The 21,097-nt window shown below is 39.8% G+C and overlaps 1 protein-coding gene and 1 long non-coding RNA gene across 6 annotated transcripts in view; one reads left to right on the top strand and one right to left on the bottom strand.

Annotated features, from left to right (window-relative positions):
- The window catches only part of BBS4 (Bardet-Biedl syndrome 4), a 65,492-nt gene that overhangs the window by 12,908 nt on the left and 31,487 nt on the right, over positions 1-21,097 (top strand). The gene's annotated exons all lie outside the window — the stretch shown is intronic.
- LOC138148529 (uncharacterized) lies at positions 8,330-15,125 on the bottom strand. The gene is made up of 2 exons (XR_011165084.1): positions 11,960-15,125; positions 8,330-11,827 (listed from the first exon to the last, which is right to left on the bottom strand). It is a non-coding gene; the product is annotated as an uncharacterized lncRNA (long non-coding RNA).

The following is a 21,097-nucleotide window of genomic DNA, read 5'->3' as shown; positions in this document are numbered from 1 at the left end:
TTGGGATCTTTTTCAAGAGGCGAATGGTGAATTCTTTCAATTTCTATTTTGCCCTCTGGTTCTAGAATATCAGGGCAGGTTTTCTTGAGAATTTCTTGAAGGATGATTTCTAGGCTCCTTTTTTGATCATTGCTTTCAGGTAGTCCAGTAATTTTTAAATTATCTTTCCTGGATCTATTCTCCAAGTCAGTGGTTTTCCCAATGAGATATTTCACATTGTCTTCTATTTTTTCATTTGTTTGCATCTGTTTTATAGTATCTTGATTTCTCATTAAGACATTAGCTTCTGTTTGCTCCAATCTAATTTTGAGGGAATTATTCTCTTAGTGAGTTTTTGAAATTTCTTTTCCATCTGGGCAGTTTGACTTTTTGAGGCATTCTTCTTCTCATTGGCTTTTTGGGCCTCTTTTGTCATTTGAGTTAGTCTATTTTTTAAGGTGTTATTTTCTTCAGTATTTTTTTGGGTTTCCTTTAGCAGGCTGTTGACTTGCTTTTCATGATTTTCTTGAATCATTCTCATTTCTCTTCCCAATTTTTACTCCTCTCATTTGATTTTCAAAATCCTTCTTGAGCTTCTCCATGGCCTGTAATCAGTTCATATTTTTCTTGGAAGCTTTTGATGCAGGAGTTTTGCCTTTGCTGACTTCTTCTGTTTCTGTGTTTTGATCCTTTTTGTCCCCAACAACAACAAAAAAAAGGTCTGATTGTGCTTCCTCTACTTGCTCATCTTGCCAGCCAATTACTTGTCTTTGAGCTTTTTGCCACAGTAGAACTCTGCTTCCAGAGTGGAGAGAGCTGTGTCCCAAATCACTGGGGTTTTCGCAAATGTTGTCAGAGGTCTGAGGAGGGTGCCCTCTTTACAGCCACCACAAGCTCTGGCACATTGGCATTTCTCACCCCAGGACAACCACCCAAGACTGTGATCCAGATCCAAGCAGGTCAAAGCAAGAGTGATTGCCCTCTGAATGGTCACTTGGTTCCCCTATGATCTGCAGGCCAGGAGCTCCAGAGGCAGCCATGTGGCAGCAGCTCTAGCTGCTGAGCCTCTGCCACCTCTTGCCCTGGGGGCAGGGGCCTGACTGCTTTCTGTCACCCAATTCCAACAGAGTTCCTCTCTGTCCTTTTACTATCTCTTTGGCGTTTATGGGTTGAGAAGTCTGGAAGCCACCACAGCTGCTGGTGATTCACTCTCCTGAAGTTGGCTCTGGCAGGTGTGCCACTGGTTGTGGCCACCCTCAGTCGGGCCTGTGGGGCTCATGCAGGACTATGCTCGGCTCCCAGGGTGGTGCAATAGACCCTTCCTGTCGGCCTGCCAGGCTGCCTTCAGCAGGAGATTTGTTACTGTCTGTCACTTTGTGGGTTCTGTAGCTCTAAACTCTGTTTAGAGTTATATTTTACAGGTATTGGAGGTGGTTGGGGCAGGAGCTCAGACAAGTTCTTGCTTTTACTCTGCCATCTGCCACACCCACATCTTTATGGCCAAGTTCTGTCAGTGCTACCTTCATGTGGATTCTTTTCTCACCACCTTTCACACTGATACCACCCTGGTTCGGGCCTTCATCACGGTATGTCTAGGCTATTACAGATATATCATAAATCGTCTCCATGTGCAGTCTTTTCCCTCTTCAGTCCTTGATACAGCTGTCAAAATCATCTTCTTAATACAGCAATCTGACCATTTCATGCCTACATCATAAAAATAAAAGTTCCTTAGTCAGGTTTTTAAAGTCAGTCTGCTACACATAGACCATCTAGGGTGTAGACCAAAGCTACAGTGTGCTTTTTAACCATAAATAGCACCACTTTCTTTCATACACTCAGGTTCTATCGAAACTGAATTGCTTGTCATTTTCCATAGCAAGCATTTGCATGTGCCAGCCAGTCTTCATGCCTGGTAAAGACTTTTCCCATATCTCTGTCTAGGGCCATTTCCTCTTTAAGGCCCAATTTAGGTGCTACCTCCTCAATAAACATTTCAGTGATCTCTTTAGCTAAAAGTGATTCTTCCTCCTCAGATCTCCTAGGCCACTCTGGTCTCTTCTCACTAACCACCTACAATAGTTAAGTTGTGCGTTGTATTTTTTTCATCCATGAACACCTTGTACCGTAATAACCCCTGACTGGCCTCCCTGCCTTCTGTTTCTCCCCTCATCCTTACCATAAGTATCAGGGTAGTCTTCCTGAAGTAAGCACAGCTCTGTCTGACAGCATCTCTCATTCTCAAAAGCCTTCAGTATTTCTCTCTTGCCTAGAGCAGAAGTTCTTACATCTTTACGTCCTGGGTCCCACTGGCAGTTGGGTAAACAAAGTCTGGGGCCCACTTTCAGAATAAGATTTCTAATGCATAAAATAAAATACACAAGATTACAAAGAAAACTAATTGTGTTGAAATACAGCTATCAAAACTAAAAAAGAAAAAAAAAAACAAAGCAAGCTGCTAGACCCCAGTTTTAGATACCCCGTCCTAAGAAGGTAAATTATAAAATCCTTATCTAAAGCATTCTACAGTCTGACTTCAATGTGTAGGCCATCATAGCTAAATGAAAAAAATAATCCAGATCACTAATAGTTAGAGAAATGTAGATTAAATCAACCTCACACCCATCAGTTTAGCCCCATTAACCAAAAAAGGGAAGTGACAAACGTTGGAGGGGCTAGAAACAGGTACCTTAATGTGTTGTTTGTGGAGCTCTGAATTGGCCCAGATCTTAGGTATTAAATGGTTACCAAATTCTTTGATTCAGCAATATCACAGCTAGGATTACACCCCAAAGAAGTCGAAGAGAGAGAGAATAATCCATGTGTACAGGAATATTGATAGCAGCTCTTTTTGTGTTTGCAACGAACCTAAAAATCAAGGGGGTGTCTGTCAGGGAATGACTGAAGAATGAATATATATATATATATATATATATATATAATATATAATATGTTATAGTCTAATAAAATATTACAGTATAATAATGGAATACTACATATTGTTGCATAATGTTGCACTACAACAGTATTATAAAGAGAAACAACTTTGAAAGACTTAAGAACCTGATCAGCTCAGTGGCCCATTACAGTTCCAAAGGCTCCATGCTGAAGCATGCTACCCATGTAGTGACAGAAGGTGGTAGACTTAGGCTGAAGATCAAGACATGTCCTTTGGGCATGGCCATGATAGGAATGGCTAATGAGGGAATTTGCTGTTTTGCTTGATTTCATATTTGTGACAAGGTTTTTGTTTTTATTTTTTTTAATGAGGGAGGAAGTGGGAAAAAGAGAAAAATGTTTTTGTTAATTAAAACATTTTAATTAAAATTTAACAAAGCTGACTTCAGCCTACCCTTCAACTTTATTTTTTTTTTTACCACTTAACATTCAACATTTTAATCAAACTGGATTATTAGCATCCTTGATCTTGTCTTGCTGTCTTCCATCTCTCTGCTTCCCTACAGCTCATTTGTGCAATACTACCTCCTCAACTCTGTTTGTTTCAAATCCTTCTCATACTCAGAGGGCTGGTTTAGATGCTCTTTCTTTGATGGAAGTAGGGAGCTGGCTTTCAAGGAGCCTCACATCTGTGTCAGCCCTAAGCCTCTAAGTACCTGGCAGAGCAGAGGGCCTGCTCTCCTTTGTAACTGGGGGAGTAGGAGTTGCGGTAAGGACCTTTAGAGTTTATAAGGGCTACCTTATACTGAAAGCTCACATTTCTATGAGAATTTTAATGTTTACAACAATCTCACAATACCTAGGAGTCTGGGAATATAAGGAGCATTATTCCTTTTTCACATATCAGTTGAAGTTCAGAAGGGTTAAATGAGTTGCCCACCGTAAGTATGAGAGCCAGGATCTAGGCCAAGTCGTGTGGCTCTTGAATCCAGTGTGATTTTCCCCATATACACTGAATCTCATAGGATACATGCAGCCCATTTTAAGATCACCTCCCCCAACCTCCATGTTCCTTCCCACAATTGATCTGATGTGGGGAAATGGTATTTTCCCAAGATTATTGATGACTTGAGTGATTTGAATAAACTGACCCAAGGCCTCCAGAAAGCTACTAATTTGTGTGCTTTTATACCTTCTAACCAAATTGGAAGTATCCTTTTGAGTAGAAACCCTCCTCTAGATGTCAGAGTGAGAAGGATGTCAAGAATTAATTTATTAAATATCAAATGTTAATTTAATATTTATATCCTAGCTGAAGTGAGAGTTTGTGAAACTCTAGAAACAGGCAGACAACGGGAGCTGCTGCTGTTGCTGGTATCTTTGTGCATGTCTGAGAGAGTATATATGTTTTCATGTACATAAATATTGTGTGCTTGCATACATGTATACATACTGTGTGTGTGTATGTGTGTGTGTGTGTGTGTCTAGAGGCAGACAAGAGCAGTGGTAAAAGGGAAGGTCTTTGGTAAGATGCAGCCCCCAAAAGGCCCTGTATTATTACATAGCTGATGTCTTGCACGGAGGGCAGGGAAAATTCCAAAGGTATTTTCCCTTGAGACCAATACTGTGCCAGTAAAAGAAAGATTTTTTCTTTTGTATTTTCCTGGCCAAAAGAAGATGGTTTAGCTGAAAGAGAGTCACATCCTGGGTCCCTACAAGATCTAAAAGGAAATGCAGCAAGAGCCAGGCCAGACCAATTCATGGCCAACATAGAAGAAGCCACTCTACATAGGACAGCTGCAGAAAGCAGTACTCTTGACCACTTGATGATAACCACATACAGAGAGGAGTCCTTCTCAAATTTGGAACTGTAAGTGACCGGGGATTGAAATAGATCTTTGGGATTAATGGTTACTCATTCACAGAGCCCTAATTAGAGCAAAGCAAGTGGGGCTTTATCCCAGAGAGTTGAAATTTATAGTACCCTGGCAACACTCAGTGGTCCTTTCTCAGGTATAAACAACTGAGCTTAGTACTTAATGAGCAGAACATTAGTTTAAATAAAAAGCTAACCTCCTAGGTTTACACTAACCTGGAATCCCCACTTTAACTGAGTTTTTCTTAAAAAGTTGACTTGATAATTTTATGCTCTTATGTCCTTGGTATAAAGTTTGTTAGTTGCAAGTATGCTTTTATAGATTCCTGATTTATTTTCCTCCTTTAAAAATATGTCCAAACCCTCTTCTATTATATTTCAAACTATGTCTCAGTCTCCTTTACTAATTCATCATCCATATTTATACTTTATTTATAATTGGGTGTTCCCCAAGGGGATCAGAGGCCCATTTCTATTCTCTCACTAAACTCACTGATTTCATCAGCTCCTCTGGGTATAATTATCCCTATGCAGATGATTCTCTGATCTATATATACCTTAGGAATTATAGACCAGGCTAGCCCTAGTCTCTTCTGAATTCTAGTCAAGCATCTTGAACAGCCTTTTGTATGTTTCAAATAAGACTCCACAAGCATTCCAAACCAATGTCCCAAATTCAACTTACTCTCTTACCCCTGTGTGAAGTAGAAGACCCCCAAACGCTCCCATTCAAATTTTCTAAAGCTCAGAGGCATCCCAAGGTAGGAACAGAAAGCATTTATTCAGTTCTCTCAAGAAAAGGGCATCACCTCCAATAGGAAGGACTAGTGGAAGGAAGCATGTTACAGAAGAAAAAGTGAGGTTATATACCCTAGCATAAACAAACCCCCTCCCACCACTGTCCCTCATTCCCATTGGCTGGGAGGCAGTTTACAATCTAGGCGCACAGATCCTCTCCAGAGACAAAGAACAAGGAAACAGGGTACAGCCAATCCAAAGTACATGTCCTTATTTGACAAACGTAATGCTGAGGTTGCAGTGAATTATGTTTTTATTTGGCAAACTTAATGCTGAGGTGGCAGTGAAGGGTCATAAGTTGGGTAATTTCTAGGAAACGGAAACTTAGATCTGTACGGTCTTACCAAAGCTTGTCTCTAGTTTGGAGATAGTCTCTCTCCCACCACTCTGAGGCATCTTCACAGAGGGTGTATCTCATCCCCAAGCCTTTCCCTCTTTTTGTGAGGCTCTTTCTTGAGTTCACAAACTTAGTGTCATCCTTATCTTTTCACTCTTCCTCAGCCCACATATCCGACCAGCTGCCAAATCTTGTTGTTTCTACCTCTTACAACATGTACTGTATCTGTCTCCACCTCAATTAATCTGGCCATCATCCTAGTTCAGGCCCTCATCTCCTCTTGACTGGACTTTTGCAACAGCCTGATTCATTTTCCTGCCTGGTGTCCTTTCCTTTTCTAATCTACCCTCCATACAGCTGCTGAAATGATTTCCTTTCAGTACACATCTGAACATGTTACTTGCATCCTGTTTCTTCAGTGGTCAACTACGAGCTCCTCTGTTTGTCTTTTAAAGCCTTTCCCAGCCTAGACCCAGTCTGCTTTTCCATTGTGTGTATCACTTCCCCTTCCTGTGCTTAATGATCCAACTGCACTGGCCTTTTTGTTATCTTTCTGCATGACCCTTTCTGCCTGGGTGCTTGCTCTCCCCCATTCCTTGAAAGCCTCTTTCCTTATTGGACCCTTCAGAGGACCAGGGGCCACCTTCGTTTTGAAGCCTGGCCTGGTCCTCTGACAGCTTCTGTATATTTACTTTGTGTATAGACTTCAGTATGTATGTGCTGTCTCCCCATTAGACTATAAGCTTTTTGAGATCAGGGCCTTGATTTTTGTCTCTTTATCCTTATCACTTCCACCAGGCCTGGCCCCATTATAGGTGCTTACTAAGTGTCTGCTGATTAATTGATTCTTATGTACTTGAAGCTGAGGAGTCAGTCTCTAACAGTGATTAGCTAGACTATAGATTCTAGAGGTTTTCCAGGTTGGGGCATTAGAAACTTAGAGAGTTCAAAGAAATAACAAAAAGCCTCATTGTGCAACTGTGTCCTTCCTGCTCTGGGAGTGTCTGGCACAAAGATTACCTCCAGAAGCTCTTGGTCCCACTGAGACTGATCTCTGTTTCCTGTCCTTTAAATGAGTCCCTCCTTCCTCTGTGAGTGCCCTTGTTCTCTTTCTTTTTGTCACCTAGAATATCCCTGTCACCTTCTCTGTCCCATAGGAGGCCCAACTTAGGCGACTTTTTCTGTGAAGCCACTCTCGGCCACCCTAGCCTGAGGGGCTTTAGGGCAAGTACTTTTACATTCTCCCCAATTTTAATGGCACTCTGCTGGATACCAGCCATTTGGCACTTACCCTAAACAGCCTTACTTTGTTTTCTTATCCACTCTGGCCTCCCCAAAATAAACAAACAAAAAAGAAACTACAGACTTAAGCTCCTTTGGTCTAGGACCCTGTTTATACTCCTGCATGTGCCCTCGAGCACCTTCCATGCTAGAGTAGGCCCTCAAATATTTGTTTATTTTATTTGTCTTGTGTTTATTAATACAAATATATTAGTGTGGAACGAGCCAAATGAGTTAAATTTGTGCAGGGTTTGATCATGTATTCTGTGGTTCAGATATGTAACATAAAATCGAACCCTGAGGAAGTTGAAAAGAAAAGCTTAGAAATGTGAGATGAGCTTTTGGGTGTTAACGGGGATGCCTGTCAACTGCAGGATTTGGGGGTCTCACCAAAGGCGGTGAGAAATGTGATTTTAGTGTCCACTAGACATGATAGATTTCCTTAAAAAAGAAATGAAGTGGAGCAAGTAGGTGGTGCAGTGAATAGAGTACTAGCCTTGGAATCAGGAGGACCTGAGTTCAAATGTGACCTCAGACACTTGACACACCTACTGGCTATGTGACTGTGGGCAAGTCACTTAACCACAATTGCCTTGCCTTTCCCCCTCCAAAAAAAAAAGAAATGAAGCAAAGGTTGCTTTGGACTTCATGTTGAATTGGTTCTTGAATTCTCTCCCTGTCCTTGATTTCCTGGCAGAGCTGGCGCATAGAACTCTCATCATGGATAACCAAAAGGTTGAGATTAAAGGGTGTCTCTTTTAGAGACAATTCAATTCAGAGGAGATGTCAGAAACATTCCATGGATATTCTGTATAAAATAACCTAGAAAGGAGTTGGAAATCAAGTTTGAAACCTTTAGTGATATAAACAGAGGGAAACTAAGGGAAGTGACTTTGCCAAGAGCAAGTGCCTCCTGGTGATGTAACTGGAACTAATCAGCAAGGAACTAAAACCTGCCTTGGTCCTCTCCCCTGCAGAGGGATTGCTGGTCTGAGAAGCAATTCCATTTGTGGTTGGATCAAGAGCTCTACTTTTCCCCATGTCACTTTTTTTTCAAGCTCAGTGGTAATAGAAGAAAGATTTCTGCTTATTGAAGCATCGTGGAATTATTCTTGGGCTGGAATACTCTTATCATGATAGGATTTTAATTTCCTAATTGCCTTTGAAATTAATTCTTTCTGAAATGCTTTTCTTGTTTTGATTTGAAATTTTGACACTTTTTTTCTGATTTCCTTTCCCTACTTATAACATGGAAAATAAAAGGCTTTAAATTTTTTTTAAAAATTATCATAGGGGGTGGCTAGGTGGCACAGTGAATGCCCTGGAGCAGGAGGACCAGAGACTTTAACACAATAACTATCCATGTGACTTTAGGCAAGTCACTTAATCCCAACTGCCCTCCAAAAAGCAAAAAAAAAAAAAAAGGTAAAAAAAATTATCATAGAACTTAATTCTATTCTTCATTTTGTCACACAAATGTAGTTGATGAAAGGCACTTAGGGCTCATGGTTAAAAACTAGGTTTTACTTTGTTTGTAATTAAAAGGACTTGGGTTTGAATCTCTGGTTTTCTCTTTACCACCCTGAGCATATCACTTAACCCCTCCCAGCCTCTGTTTCTCCTGTGTTAAATGAGAGGGTTGAACTAGGTCATCTCTTAGGTCCCTTCCAGTTATAAAATCTTGTGATCAACTGTTTTTTAAGGCAACATTTTCTTATTTTAATGAAAAGTTAAGGGATAAGTCACGAAAAAGTTTCAAATATTTCTAACAGTTTTTCTCATCTGTTCTGTAAGGTTGAAAAACAGCAGTTTGGTTTTTTTGGTTTCTACCGATGATATTGACAAAGATTCTAATTGTGGAAGTGTTTTTGTACTATCGACAAGGACTAGCCTGAAAAGGCTAAAATAGCTTTACTTCTGTGAAAAATCTCTCAGCTAAAAGTCATGAGGAATCATGGTTGGAAACTCCAGTCCTCAAGATAAGAGCTTTCTTACCATTTTTCTGTTTTGTGTTGAAGTTTAGTTAATGCTAGTTTCCAACAAAAGAAAGAACAAGTATGAGACTTAGCCCACTTTATATTTTGGTTTGAATTAGCTTCTTTAAAAAATCAGATTTTTATTGATATCTTTTGTTTTTATGTCACCTTCATTTATAAATTATATCCTTGGCCCCACTCTTACCCAGAACACATCCCTTGTAACAAAGATTAACAAAGAAAAAAAAATCAGTCCAGCCCAACCCACTGACATGTAAATCATTTTGAAGATGCAATATTTTATAAATCATTTTTGAAGATGTCTGCAGAAAGTCATAGAAGGTACATTTTCTCAACTTTTCTCATGGACCCAGCTTGGTCATTATAATTAAAGCATTCATTTTTGAGACTAGTTATTTTTTTTTGTCCTTTCTACTTACACTGTTGTCCTGTGTTTTGTTTTTCTAATCTGCATTTATTACTCTGTATTAGTTCTTAAAAGTTTCATTATACTTCCCTGAATTCTTCGTATCTTTTGTTTCTTACTGTGCAGTAATCTGTTATACTCTGGCACCATAATTTGTTTAGCCATTCTCCAAAATGATGGGTACCTATTTTGTTTCCAGTTCTTTGCAACTACAAGAAAGAGCGCTACTGTGAAGATTTCAGTAACTGTTGGATATTTCTTTCCATTTTTGTAGGTTTTGAGTGTCACACATTAAATAAACTTTCTCCACTTATTTTGTAGGTAGCTTTATTTAAAGACAACTCAGCTGTTTGGATTAGGATGAACATTGCCATGACTTATGGTTCTTAAAAATACTTTTAGATGGTCTCTTTTTTTTGTTGTTTTTTGGAGGGCAGTTGGGGTTAAGTGACTTGCCCAAAGTCACATGACTAGTGTTTCAAGTGTCCGAGGCCGGATTTGAACTCAGGTCCTTCTGACTCCAGGGCCAGTGCTCTATTTGCTGCTCCAAGATGGCCTCTTTTTACTAGGAAAATTTGGTGATGACGACTGAGAAAGAACAGAAGATATTTTTTTCGACTTTAGTTCACCATGTTCTCGATTACCCTGACTAATGAGGAGCAAATGTGTCTGTATAGGCTTCCCATTTGACTAGCGAATACCAGGGAGGCAAACCTCAGGAAAGCGCCTCTCTACCTTTGGCCTCCAGAGGCCAAACAGACTACAAGGCAGCTCCACAGTGATACAAGCACAGCATTGCCTAAGCAACATAACACTGAGTGCTAGACCACAGGGGCCCTCTGCCAGTGCCTAGTTCACCTTTTCCCATGAAGGGAGGAGACGCTTTGGTAAAGATTGTGCTGACCAGGTACATTGTATATGTTTTTCTAACTAGATCAGGAACAAAAAGCAATGTTTTCTCAGAAACTATTGGTAGGGGCGGCTAGGTGGCATAGTGAGTAGAGCACGGGCCCTGGAGTCAGGAGGACCTGAGTTCAGATCTAGCCTCAGACACTTAATACAAAAACTAGCTGTGTGACCTTGGGCAAGTCACTTAACCCCAGTTGCCCCTCCAAAAGGCAAAAAAAAAAAACCCCAACTATTGGTAAACATGTCTATGTTGTGTCCCAGTGGTTAAGTAGACTTAAGCAGGGCATTGCAACAGAAAATGATCAATGAGTCCAACTCTCTTGTATCTATGAAATTTCCAAGCTGGAACTTGCACTCAGATCTTCTGACTCCCAAGTCCAGTTAATCCATCTACTGTGCTTATTTTCTGCCGATCCATATCGCTTTGAATCTTGGATTCCCAGTTTTGTGTATCCAGTTTGGAAAGCACGTTGCCTTATTTCTCAATGCACCTAGCATTTTCAAATCAACATCAATTAATTCCTCAAGACAATTTTAAAGCCAACTTTGAACTTGTAGAAGTGAAACTCCACATGCAAAAAAAATCCACATAGAATAATAAACACAGAAATGAATTCTTTAATTGTATTAGCTTTTATGCGACTATGACAAGTAAAATGTCAGAAAAATCCTCGTGCAACATACTTAATATTTTAACTTTTATTTATACCATAGAATAGAATTACAAAGATTGTCTTCAAGAAGTAGTTCTGTGGAATATACCATAAAATCCATAAGAACACTCACAGATAAGACTTTTCTAGTAGAGTAGACCATTTTAAAATGATCAAACAGCAGATCTTAATCATGTAAGTCTGGATGTATTATTTGAGATGTATTTTGCTTTTGTATATTCAAATCCTTTGTTGTCATTCACTTATACAGACTATTATGTTTACAAATAGAAGAGGGAATAAGGGACTGTGGAAGGGTCAGCAGACATGAGCTTTAGTCTGATTGATTCAGCTGGTTGTTCCCCTTTCTTAGACCTCAATTTTCTCTTCTGTTAAATGAGAAAGTTGGAATAAGCTTTTGTAGTCTTTCTGGATCTTTTATGGTTTCATTATGCATGTAGAAAAAATGTCAATCCAAATGTGTCTCTTTTCATTAAACATCTCAGAAGAGCAGAATTTCTGGAATGATACTTGCTTTTGGTTGGGCCCATTCCCAACAAGCTAGAAGTCCACATGAGCATTCAGCAGTTTCCAATATATTCACATTTTGTTCCATCATGTTCCAGATGGAAAGATGCCATTCTGACAATGTTGGTAGTTTGTCTTCTGTCTGCCAGTGTCAAAGCCTGTCAACTGTAATAAGAGGAAGAAAAAAGAAAAAATTATTTACTTGGAAAATACATATTTAAGGAAAGCAAAATTTGACACTTTTTTTAGGGCACTAGAAAGACATAGTGTTTGTAAGTTGGCTGTAATGACTTGTACCTAAGAAAAAAGACCTCACTTAAAGACTCTATAACCTATACCATAAAAGACTGTGTAGCTCAGAAAAGATATGGGTGAGGCTGAGACAAGTTGATAGGCAGGCCAGGTGTTCCACTGGTGTTGTTTAAAAAGGTCTTCAAGCACCCGCATATCTTCTATGGAAGAGCAATAGACAGGCATAGGCAGGGATTATACAGGATGAGAACATGGGAGAATTCTGTTCTGAACAGAAATCAGATATTGGTTCCAATATCAGTGTGAATATTTAAGGCCTATTTAATGTTCCAAAACCTTTCTATAAACCACTCTGCCTTCTTTGTGGAGGCAGTGTGGTGTCTGTGTGTGTGTGTGGGGGGGGGGGGATGTGGTAGGAGGGAGGTAGAATAGGCTTGGTTCTGATCCTACCTCAAATCCCTCCTGTGTGACCCCAGAACCTTTGATTCCTCATCTGGAAAAATGGAAATAATAAAATGGGGCTGGTACCACGGGGGTTCTTGAGTGAGATAACGTGTAGAATACTTTGTCAACTTTGAAGCACTGCATCAAAGTAAATGGTCATCATTCATTTAAAGATTGATGACTGCTGATTGGTAGATGCAAATGGGTAAATATAAAAAAATAATTATTGTAGAATCCTAGGCTTATCTGTCTACACCCGACAGGGGCCCTAGGGGCCAGCTACTCCAACCTCCTTGTTTTACAGATGAGGAACCTCGGGACCAGGGAGGTTGAGTGGCTTGTGCACATCACACAAGTAATAAGTGTCAGAGGCAGCATCTGAACTCAGTGCTCTTTCCACTGTGCAGCACGGCCTCTCTGGAGTTTTTGTAGCAAGTGAAATTGAGATGATTCCTAAAATCTTCATGGATTCTCTGATCTAGCTGCACTGCTCCCATTCCTTCCAGACCTCCTCTCCTCAGCTCTCCCTCACTGTCTTACACATACACATGTACTCAGCTTACTCTTAATTCAGTTTAGTGTGGTAAATAGGCCTACTTCTTACCATTTGTGATGGTAACTAAATCTTTCTGAATCGGCAGGATAATATTAACAAGAATGGTAGTAACAGTGAAGGGCATAGAAGGTTAAGCGGCTTCTGTGGGGTCACATGGTAAGGACCTGAGGCAGGATTTCATCCTTTAGTGGGAACCCCAGTAGAGCCAATATACGAGGATGTAGTACCTTATCCAAAAAATTCAACTCAGCTACATTTAATAAGTGCCAGATACCATCGAAGTGGTGGGAGAATCCAGTAACAAATGTGAAACAGCCCTTGCCCATGAGAAGCTCACATTCTACTGGGAGGAAGCAACACGAACACAGAGAGATCTACACGATGTAGATGAAGCAAGCAGAAAGTAATTTGGAGGGAGAGGAAGAATGCTAGCATTTTAGAAGGACAGAACATGAACTAAGATAAGTAAATGAAAGGTAATTTTTATGGAGGGGAGGGGGTATCAACTACTAGGGAGTTCAGAGAGGCCTTCTGGAGGTACCTAAGCTGAGCTGTAAAGGAAGATCAAGATTCTGAAAGGCAGAGATGAGAAAGGAGTACTATCTATGTATGGACAATAGCTTGTACTATCAACAGGCTGCCTTCAGAGGCAGAAGTTAGAATCCTGACTTTAAAGGACGTGTCCATATAATACTCTAGTTAAATTGGAATATAGCATGCATAAAGCAAAATAAAACTAACAAGGCATGCCAGGTCTTGGGGTATGTATTTTATTCAAGAGATAATAAGGAGCCATTGATGGTTTTTGAGCAGAGGATGGTCAGGCCTGGTCATTAGACACATTTTGGCATTTGTGTGAAGAATGGATAGGAGAAGGGAGAGATTAAAGAGAAGAGCCCATAAAGAATATTGTAAGAGTTGTTGAGACAAATTTGGATTTGTCAGCACCACAGGGTCATGGAATCTCAGAATTGGAAGTTACCTCAGCAACCTGTTATCCAAACCAACCCAACAGGGATCAGTCAAGAGCTTTTGGATCCTCACTGGGTCATGCACACGCCCAGAAGTACTCCACCGCAAGCCTTCTGTCAAATTGTCTTTGAACCATTAGCAGTCACTTGTCAGGGCCAGCCATTCAGCCATATTTAATTGTAGCTAGTCTAGTCCACATTTATCCATCTTTTTCAAAAGAGTAGCATAATATGCTTTATTGAATATTATTTTTAAAATCTCAGTAAACTATAACTACAGCATTCCTGTATATTTCTTTGTTTCATCAGTTGCCATGGCCAATGAATTCATTGCCAAATGGTTAACCTGCTGGTAATGAGCTTCTTTATATTTAACTAGGCTGGTCTTCGGAAGGTAGACACCTAGGCTTTTGCTTTTACTGGTAGAACCTAACAGAGCTTGTGCGTGACTAATATAACTTTTGAGAAGCCAAGGTTTACCACTATATCCCATAAAGATCTTTTGAATATATTCAAAGGATAGCATTGTTTTTCAAAATTGCTTTGATCTTTGGTTTATCTGACTGGCATCCTGGAGAAGTTCATAAAGATTTTTGAATTTGTTATAGCTTCAATTTAGTTTTGTTCAATTCATTTCAGTTATTAAAGGTATACTGTGTGCAAAGTACTATTCTTCTAGGCAGCATAGTTAAAAACTTTGCATTCCATGCTCTTCCTGTTCTTTCTAGTTTTCTTTCTTGAGCACAAAACAGCTATTTTGTATGGCCCGAGTTTCCATTGAGCAGCTAGGAATACAGTCTCTGAGTCCCTGCCCCTTCCATTCTTTCCACTCAGGTAACAACAGTGGGAAAGAACATTCCCTGTATCTGGAGTCCTGTGGTCTGGGTTCTAGCAGGCCCTGACTCACCCTGTTTGGGCAAATCACAATCCTTCAGAGTCCAGGTGATCTCTAAGGGCCCTTCTAACTTGGTGATCCCATGGTCTCTGATCCTATAATCTCCAAGGTCTCTTCTGCTCTAAAATTACATGCACACCAGTAAGAAGTCCCACTGTACTCTGCCTTGTTCAGTATTGAACATCTAGAATATTGTGTTCAGTTTTGGATGACACGTTTTAGGAAAGATTTTGATAATTGATAGAAGGATTTTTGATAGAATGACCAAAGAAAGGCAGCCAGAGTAGTAAAAGCCCTTAAGCTAATGCCATGTGAAGATTGGTTAAAAAAAGTATGAGGGGGCGGCCAGGTAGCACAGTGAGTAAGAGCACCGGCCCCAGAGTCAGGATGACCTGGGATCGAATCCGGGCTCAGACACTTAGCACCCAACTCAGAAACACCTGGCCGTGTAACCTTGAGCAAGTTACTTAACCCCAATTGCTTAAAAAAAAAAAGTATGAAATAGAGAAGTCCTGGGAGGTTGGGGGAAGGGTGGGGCAGAATAGCTGGATCCAGATATTTTAGGGGCTTTCATGTGGAAGAGAGGCCAGTCTTATTCTTTTGGGCCCTAGAGAGCATAGCTTGGAGCAATGAGTAGAAGCTTCAAATAGGTATATTTAGGCTTGATAATTGGAAGACTTTCCAACAATTAGAGCTGTCTAGAAGTTCACTAGACTGCCTTGGAACTTAGTGGCTTTCCCTCAGTCTGAGGGTTTCTTTTTTTTTGAAGCATTTGGGTTTAAGTGACTTGCTCAAGGTTACATGGCCAGTTATTTCTGGGTGTGGTACTAAGTATCAGAGCCCAGATTCAATCCCAGGTCATCCCGATTCTGGGGCCGGTGCTCTTACTCAGTGCGCCACCTGGCTGCCCCTAAGCAATTGGGGTTAAGTAACTTGCTCAAGGTTATACAGCCAGGTGTTTCTGTGTAGATGAGTCTGAGTCCGGATTTGATCCCAGGTCATCCTGACTCTGGGGCCGGTGCACTTACTTGCTATGCTACCTGGCTACCCCAGTCTGAGGACTTTAAGTGGTTAGATGGCCACTTATCAGGCATATTGTAGATGGAATTCTTTTTCAGGTGCAGGTTAAACTAGCTAATCTATAGTGGCCCTTTAGTTCTGAAATTCTTTGACTCTGGTTTTATATGCTAGATTACAGAGTCTATTAGGGCATGAATTAACACTGGCCTGATTTGCTTACATCTAAAAAATAAAGTAGTCATTTGACCGTTTTGTAGGGAAGTGGATAATTAAAATTAAGCACAGTAAATATGTGTGTAAGAAACTATACTATTGGCTCAAATAATTTTTACACAAAAATAAATCTTAGAAGGGTCATATTCAATTTACTGTCTTGGTGTCTTATTTAGTGTTAGAAAACCTGTTTTCCAATCTTGACTTTGGTTTTCTCTTTTTGTATGTATTATCCATAATAGATTAGGATTGCTTAAAATGTTATTTTGTCTTAAATAAGTTATGGATAGCTGACTGTTTAAGCACCAGATTGGAGGATCTTGCATAAATTCTGGATTTAGAAAACAACATAGCAGAATGGGAAGAGAGCAGTGGCCTGGGAGCCCTGGGGACTGGGGCTCTGGTCCTCCGTCCTTCAGCATCACAGCCTCTCCACATCCTCACTGGTTGAATGGGGATAATAGCCACTGCCCTGTCTACCATATGGGATATTGGAAAGATGAAATGACAACAATGGATGTGAAGATACTTTTTAAAGTGAACAGGCAAGCGAGGCAAATTAACTGTTCTCTCAGTAGAACACAACTCCTGGATGTCAGGGACATTTTCCTTTTGTATCCCTGGCAGCTGCCTGTCATATGGTAGGTGCTAATATATGCTTCTTGACTTGAGTTAAATAGAATTAATTTCATAGAAACAATGTTACAAATGAATGACTGGATGGTGTTAGAGCAAAGTTTCCTGATGGTACAGTGAGATTTGATCATAATTAGTAACTCTATTGCAAAATCATATTGGTTCTGTGAGATATGCCTTTAAGGTGCTATATAACTTAAGATAATAATAGTGAATATGTTGTTTATTATTGAGGTTTGATTTAAGGCATCAAGGTGATTTACAATAATTTTGAATATACAGTATAAACTTGATTAACCAGAACCTTTAAATAACTATAATTTTTTTCTGAACTCCACTTTTAGGAGAAAGAGGCACATGACAAGCAAACAAGGTGATAACAGGGATTTAGCCACACAAAGCAACTTCCAGCATGTATATTTGGGTCAGTACAGACTTAGCCCAGCTCCTATACCTTCTGTCTCTCCATCTGCACAGTCCTGGGAATGAGAATTAATGTTCTGAGTGATGATCATAGCATACCTTCCTTCTTCTAAAGTTTATTGTCCTTTCCAGTATGTGTTCTCATTCATCATCTCCAAATTCACAACACCTCTACAAGTTAGAGAAGGAACTTGTTATCCTTCTCCCTGGACAGATAAGGAAGTCAAGGTGGGGAGGGTGAATCATAGGCAACACTGAGGGAGAGCTGGGCCAAGGAGCCTGTCTCTTGGCTCTTCTGGTTATAGCTCTTTTAGCTCTCCCTTCTTGTCATCCAAGTCTGCAGCCCTGGAAGAACTTCACTCATTACTTAGGAAGAGAGTAAATGGAACTAATACCTTTTTTCTTTTTCCCTTCCCTTTCCCCTGTATCTTCCTTTTTTACTTGCTTTTCTTTTCTTTTTGTTTTTATACCACATTTTCCTTTAAACCCTGCTTCCATTGAACCCTTCTGTAACAAAGGAAAATATTGAAGCCAAACCATCAGACGTAATAACTTTGTCTGATGGTTTATATCCCACATCACGTTCATCACCTCTCTACTGGAGGAGATAGTAGGTGTTTTATTATCAGTTCTTGGGAACCTAGATTGGTCCTTACAATTAATGGAACTAATAATTTCTGCAAGATTTTCAAAAGTAGGGATGCAGAGAAAGATTTTTTCCCTTAACCCTAATTTAAATATAACAGCATTGTTTTGGTTAACTTACTTTAAAAAAAAAAAAAAAAGGAGAAGGGATATATTCCATATTATAGAATCGTCAGTTTGACTTTGGTTTCTGTCAAAATTCTAGAACGTATTTTGGACACAGTCAACCCTATTTCTTTCTTGCCTCCCTCTTTTAGAAATAAATATTAAGAAAACAGTTTAAAATTATCCTAGTTCAAAGCCTTTGTACTAATATGAAAGAATGTTTATTAGTCTTTCTATAACTCTCAATTCAGAAAGTATCCAGCTTAGATTTAGGATTTAGAAAGGGAAGCAATGATTACTAAGAACAACTCATGCCAGACCAACCTCATTTCCTTTTTTGGACAGGGTTACTAGATCAGGGATTGCCATTAACATAAACTTTGATTTCTACAAGGCATTTGACAAAGTCTCCGATGACATCCTTGTAGACAATATTGGGAAATATGGGTTACATAACAGTGTATTTAAGTGGAGAGAGGACCTGGTTGAATGACCAGATCAGAAGAGTATTCCTTAATAGGTTGTTGTTAAAATGAAAGGAGGTCTTTAGCTGACCAGTTCAGGGATTTGCCCTTGACTCTATGGTGGTCAGTATTTCTATCAGTGACTTAAATCAGTCAACAAGTATTAAACCCCTGCTATGTGTCAGGCACTGTGCTAGGCACTGAGTATACAAATACAAAGAATTAAATAATTGCTATGAAAGTGCAATCAAATTTTCTAATGATACAGAGCTGAGGGATTTAATATGTTGAATAGAAGAACAAGGACCCAAAAAAGATTTCAGCAGGGGGCAGCTAAGTGGCACAGGGAATAGAGCACCAGCCCTGGAGTCAGGAAGACCTGAGTTCAAATTTGGCCTCAGACACTTGACACACTTATTAGCCATGTGACTTTGGGCAAGTTACTTAACCCCAATTACCCTGCCTTCCCCCCTCCAAAAAAAAAAAAAAGATTTTAGCAGTCTGAACTGATGGGTTGAATTGAGTAAGATGAAATTTAATAGGGATACCTGTAGAGTTCTACAGTTAGCTTCAAAAAGATCAGTTCTACAAGCATGAACTAGGGAAAAGCCTGGCTTACATAGCAGTATGTGTGAAATGATCTAAAGGTTTTATATGAATATGAGGCAGTTGCATGATAGGCCCAGCAGGTTCAGACTTGTGATTCTACTGATGTGGGGAACTCATAGTGTGAAAATTCTCTGTACTGGCTCAGCTCCTTTCCAACTGAGTCTTACAGAGTTGCTGAGGGTATTCTCTAAATTAAATGAGGAACTTAATGTCTTGCTTATGGTCACACAGCTGTGGCTTAGACAGGATTGGAACCCAGGTCTTCCTGAATCCAAGGCTACCTCTCAACATGATTTTAGACTGTATTTATAGATATTATTATCCAGAACTGAGAGATAATGGTCTTACTGTGCTCTGACCTGGTTGTGGGACCATTGGTACTGGGGAGCACAGTCTAGGAAGGATAGAGCACTTCCATGTGAGGGTGACCAGGTGGTGCATGAAGCAGAGACCATCTAAGGATTGGTTGGATTGTTTAGTCTAGAGAAAGGTAAACTGACTACCTATGTAGGAAAAAAAACACAAACCTACTTTTTTTTGAGTATTTTAAAAAATTCATAATACCCATTATGGACCCCATTTGTAGGAGTACTTGAGGTAAAATGACATGGCTATAGTCTGAAACAATAGAGGATGGCTGTCTTTAAGTCTCTGAAAATCTTTCATTTGAAAAAAGGGTTAGACTTATTCTGCTTGGCCCCACAGAGCACAGTGAACAATGGCTAAAAGTTGCAAAGAGAAAAATTCTATCTTAATATAAGGAAAAATTTGCTAAGAATTAGATCTATTCCAAAGAGGAATATGCTATCTCAGGAGTTAGTGGACTTTGTCACTGGCTGGCCCACTCTTCATAGAAGGGGTTCGTGGTCTGGTATTGGACTAGATGTACCCTGGGAGGTTTGTTTCTTCATACTTGTAGAGCCTGTGACCTATTCCTGAAGCATCAAGTGAATTAAAGTTATACTCTAGTACTCTGAAGATGAGGTGGCCTGGAAAAATTCTATTGTGGATTACCCCCTTGGTCTATTACAGCATTTATATACAGGTAAAATTTGCTTAAAATTATTGCCAAGGACAGTCTTGTTTGAGGGTTGTGTTTGGTGGGGAGGAATGGGATGTCAGTCAGTAACCAGTTTCCATTTTCTTTTGATTTACCTTGGTGGCAGTAGAAGCAGAGTGATTTTGGTGGGTAATTGTTCATTGTGCACGAGTGTCTCAGCTCTTTTTTTTCCTTTTGCACCAGAATGTATTTACTATCACCTCCTCCTCCTAGTGCTACATGGAAAACAAAGCATCATGCTGCCCCATAGTTTAAGCATTGGGGTTTTGTTTTACTATACTCTAGTGATGGTATAGTGGGAGAAGCAGGGGATTTGCGGTTAGAAATTGCTGCTGTTCAGTTACTCAGCTACGTCTGATGCTTTGTGACCCCATGGACCATAGCTCTCCAGTTCCTTCTATGTTTCCACCATTTGCCAAAGTCTGTCCAAGCTTACGTTCGTTGCTTCCATGACACTGTCTATCCACCTCATCCTCTGCCATCCCCTTCTCCTTTTGCCTTCAATCTTTCCCAAATTCATGGTTTTTTCCAGAGTCCCATCTTCTCATTATGTGGCCAACATATTTAAGCTTCAGCTTCAGTATTTTGACCTTCCAGTGAATAATCTGAGTTAATTTCTTTATGTATTGACTGATTTGATCTCCTTGATATCCAAGGGACTCTCAGAAGTTCAATGTCAATTCTGTGGTGCTTTAGTCCAAAAACCATAGCTTTGGCTATATGGACATTTGTTGGTAAGGTGATGTCTCTGCTTTTTAATATGCTGTCCAGATTTGTTATAGCTTTCCTTCCAAGGAGCAAGTCTTTTAATTTCATGACTGCAGTCGCCATCTACAGTGATCTTTGAGCCTAAGAACATAAAATCAGATACTGCTTCCATTTCTTTTCCCCCTGTTTTCCAGGAAGTGATGGGACCAGTTGCCAAGATCTTCATTTTTTTGATATTAACTTCAATCCACTTTCTACATTTTCTTCTGTCACTCTCATCAAGAGGCTTCGTAATTCTTCTTCACTTTACAACATCAGAATCATATTTTCTGCATATCTGATATTGTTGATATTTCCCTTGGCAGCCTTTATTCCAGCTTTTGATTTGTCCAGCCTGGCATTTCACATGACATAATTCTGCATATAAGTTAAGT

This window comes from Petaurus breviceps, unplaced genomic scaffold (genome assembly GCF_028583685.1).
Source record: "Petaurus breviceps papuanus isolate PSGF00001 unplaced genomic scaffold, PetGlider_PUasm1.0 90825, whole genome shotgun sequence".
NCBI classification, from domain to species: Eukaryota; Metazoa; Chordata; class Mammalia; order Diprotodontia; family Petauridae; genus Petaurus; species Petaurus breviceps.
Note: the sequence above shows the minus strand (reverse complement) of the source record. Positions and strands in the feature narration are given on the sequence as shown.